The sequence below is a fragment of the Pseudorasbora parva genome, chromosome 4, assembly GCF_024679245.1.
Source record: "Pseudorasbora parva isolate DD20220531a chromosome 4, ASM2467924v1, whole genome shotgun sequence".
Taxonomy (NCBI): Eukaryota; Metazoa; Chordata; class Actinopteri; order Cypriniformes; family Gobionidae; genus Pseudorasbora; species Pseudorasbora parva.
This window is the reverse complement of record NC_090175.1, coordinates 52847066-52851375: the sequence shown is the minus strand read 5'-3', so window position 1 is coordinate 52851375 and position 4310 is coordinate 52847066. Positions and strand designations below refer to the sequence as shown.

Below are 4310 nucleotides of genomic sequence, written 5' to 3'. Positions count from 1 at the left end.
ACAGTATACAGTTAATAAAGTAGAATAAAGTCAAATAAGATTCAAGATAAATAAAAATGGGTTTTAAAAAACACATTAACATCATATTAATCCATTCACAGCTGCTGAAGCCACACAAATGAGTGCCACATAATCCCATCCAGTCAACTATGATACAGAAAACAGATTCGATATAGTGTTGGAAAATAATGATTCATTATTACAACTAGACTGGTTTCTGTCTTTTCCCTCTATCATGTTCTTCTTCTTCTAAACAGTTCGCCCACTTGTACCCTACAGTATAATCAATGTACAGATGATGTGATCACTGATGTTGTGTAGCCTTATTTCAACCAGAGGAAGAAGTCGTATAATCCGGCGTTCTCCAGTCCTGGTCTAAAAGTAAAACAACAAACACAATTCAGATTAAGTTTAATGTACAGTCAGGTTAACCTATGTTCTTCAGTAAACTCTCCACCTCAAAATGGGCAGAAATGCCAATTCCTGATTTAAATTTACAAAGCAGCAGTCAGTACATAAAATAATATACACATTGAAGCATTATGTATAATATTTAAGCCCATAATATTAGCCAAGTACTGAACAAAAACTAATTTACCCATATCAACAGCAACCTTTTAAACAGTAGATCTTTTAAAAGATCTTTTAGAAAGGCATGGTCTCTTCTGAGCCTTTGTCAGTGATGCTAGATTTCTTTAGTTACTTGTTTCAAGAGCATCACTTGTGATAGCCTTTACAATATAAAATTGTTCAAATACTCCAATACAACTTTCATTGACAGAATTAAGAAATAGGTACCCAGGCACCAGACTTACCATGCTTATGAAGCACCCATGGCCATGTATAGTTCTCAGAGTTTTTGCCTCTTGTATTCCTCCTTGGCAGCACATCTTTTTCCTGTAGAATTTGTGCCTTCTCTTGCTATCCATCTTAAAACACAAATGCAATGTGTTTAGTCTGTGGAGTATAAGGCCTTGTTTCAAGCCAAAGAACTAACCAGATATTACACATAATTCAAAGAACATTTACTATTTGATTCCTAATATGTCCCAACTCATTATCTTCTAAAGCTACCCAGAACCATCCATGGTCTACAAAACAATGGAGAAATACATGGAGTTTATAACAACTAAATGCTTTTTCCCACACTTGTCTGCTTTTATCTAAGACAAACAGACAGTGCAGTTTTTAAGAACTGAAGGCCAAAAGTGTAATAATAATTGTATCAAAAAGGGAAAACAAATATTTACCATTTTAAATAAATCCAAGTTACAGAAACTCATTTGCTTATTTTAGGAGTTATTAAAATATTTAGACATGAATAATGGTACGTATTTTATCAGAGTAGAAAGAATGATCACTGTTGAAATGAATAGTCCTTTGAGAGATCAACATCAAATTTTGTACTACATATTACAGCATTGCTTCAATACAAGACATACCAATGGACTTGCGCACTTTTCTGTCTTCTTCGGGCACAAGATGTCCATCTTCCTTCCTCACCCTAAACAAATGACTTATTTTCTTAGCTTGCTTCGATATAAGGTCTGGTCTTTCTTCTCTTCTGTAAAACAAGAAAGTCTCACTTACTCTGTGCAAATACTATTGTTTTTAAAACATATAAATTAAGACAGTTACAATAAAGTTAATTTACCATAAGATTAAGGTGAGCATTTGATGATTATATATATTAAAACTGTATATACTTTAGTATATATACTGATACTGATAATATTCAACTTTACCTGTGAAGGGCTGATTACGGCAAGATTCGCGGAGAATCACTAGAAGCTCTTGTGAGGGTTGACTCTTAAAAGAGCTGTTGAGTTTGATATTGTAGAGATCTTTTAAACAAAAATAAATAAATAAAAGTAATCTGCAAGTAATCCTGCAAGACAGAAAGAAAGAGGAAATTGTATTACATTGCATGCAAGTTGTGAGTTCATACATAACTGTTTCTTGCTGTAAAAAAACGTTGCATAATTAAATGTTAAATACATTTATTTAGTAAGTTCACAGATATGTGTGCATTCCCATTATTAAAAGTATATAATAGCAAGCTATATCATATGAATTTGTTTGAAAATGTAGATAACTCACTTGATTTTGTGATCACATAAATTATTTACATGCAAACGGGACGTTATAAACATTGCAACTGATCTGATTAAGAAAAAATAATCGAATATCTGATGTCATGTGACCGAAGTGGCTTTTTGAGGCTTTTGCATCTGAACTCATCATATACAAATACAGCTCTGGAAAAAAAAATCAAGAGACCACTTAACATTTAGAAATCCATGTTAAGTGGTCTCTTAATTTTTTTCAGAGCTATATGTACGAGAATCATACGAATTTGACAACTTGTTAAATCTTGTGAATTATTAAGACTTTGGGAATATGTTCTTACTGATTGAGCTATAGGATTTGTAAGAATAAGTAACAACAAATGCTAAATAAAATGTTTGATAAAGGGTTCAAACCAACTCATACATACCATTACAAATATTTGCTGTTGCAGCTTTCGGTTTTCTCCGTTACTTCTCCACAAACAAGAATGGGTTGACTGAGTCCGAGAGGCTCTTTTGGTCTTTTCAGGTAAAAAAAAAAAAAAATAGAAAGAGAGAAAAAAGTCATAATATATAATATATAGCATTATAAAGTATACTATTTAAATAACAATATTTGGATTTTACATTAAAATGCATTTAAAGCATGGTAATTGTTGTGGCTACTGTTTATTTACAACAAATATCACATTAAAACTACCAATACTGTGGTAAACGCATGGCAAGTGTTGTTTTATTTTATTTTATTGTGCTTCTACTACAAATGCCACGTTGGAACTACACTAGTAATTATTATTAAATATTAACAACTGTTTAAAGGTCTATAGCACGTCACGTGACAGTGTTAAATTACCCTATTATCAAGGTGTGTTTATTTAGAAAGGAAAGAAATGCAAAGCCTCAGTGGAGATGATGACAGATACAATGCAGTGACTGAACATGATCGATAACGACAAGCAGAAAATACTTTATATCAAATATTAGGACATAATATGTATGACTACTCACCAACATGTGGCACACGTGATCTGATGCCAAACATCGCGATGTGTTCTGAATGAGACTTCTTCAGCGCGATTTCATACCGATAGAATTGCCGTCTAATGTTGACGCCAAAGGTTTCCCACTGAAACAATTGGGTTCCCAGTTCGTCCATCGCGTGACGCCGAGGGGTCTACCTGTGGCGTCTTCAGTGTGACGCACGGGCGCGGGCCGCGCGCCGCGCGCCGCGGATAGAGACGGTGATTGCTTTTGGGTCTTTTCTTCGCACAATTCAATCGTTTGGCCTCGGAATAGTTGGACTTTTTCAATAAAGTGTGCCTGTTGTCTGTTACAGCCTGTGTTTTATATCATATAATACGCAAATGGGTAGGTTTAGGGCGGGGTGGGGTTTGACTGCTGTTTCAAACGTGTATCATAGCGTAAATAAATGTAAATACAATTGTGCTGGCTGATTAAATTGAGAATCACACTCCAACATGTCATAATGGAAAAATTATAACCCAATAAATTCCATCATGACGATAACATGCACATGCCCAACACGTCTGTTTATGACGTCCTAGGTTTCTCATTGAAATCAGTGGATTACCCAGTACGTCGAAAAATGGCGATTTAGGGGTACCCTGTGCGTCAACAGCTGACGACAGGGTCCCTTGACCGTTCGGCAACATTTGACGAGTAGGGGTGAGACTGTGTTGCCTCACTAAATAATCTTTCAATAACAATTGAGTTTTTTTTCCAAAAAGGTCTCACTTTCATGTAACTGCAATACAGGCCTGTGAGTAAACAACTAAGAGTGGTCTACCTAAAGCATCCTCTAATAACAAATGAGTGTTTGAAAAAAATCTCGTGTTCACATTACATCCAGGCTAGAACCCGCTAGGTTTCGAGGGGGAGCCAGACTTTGGCTATGGGACGCTACAGTAGAATAGATGTGTTCTGTCTTGATAAAATGGTCTATATGGAGAGGCAGCAAATTCTGAGGGGCTCAAAATGCCCCTCAGAATGAGCTACCACCTGTATTGCATTACAGTGTACTCCAACTATAGCAACTCTCTCCAACATATTCTGCTAGTGTGAAAACACCCTACTGGCCTCACTAAATAATCTTTCAATAACAATTGAGTTTTTTCCAAAAAGGTCTCACTTTCATGTAACTGCAATGCAGGCCTGTGAGTAAACAACTAAGAGTGGCCTACCTAAAGCATCCTCTAATAACAAATGAGTGTTTGGAAATAA

At 35.4% G+C, this 4310-nt stretch overlaps 1 long non-coding RNA gene across 1 annotated transcript; it reads right to left on the bottom strand.

The window, feature by feature from the left end:
• LOC137074161 (uncharacterized) lies at positions 1 to 3187 on the bottom strand. The gene is made up of 6 exons (XR_010904928.1): positions 3078 to 3187; positions 2498 to 2590; positions 1746 to 1888; positions 1443 to 1564; positions 816 to 929; positions 1 to 375 (listed from the first exon to the last, which is right to left on the bottom strand). It is a non-coding gene; the product is annotated as an uncharacterized lncRNA (long non-coding RNA).
• Between the last annotated feature and the right edge of the window lie 1123 nt (positions 3188 to 4310).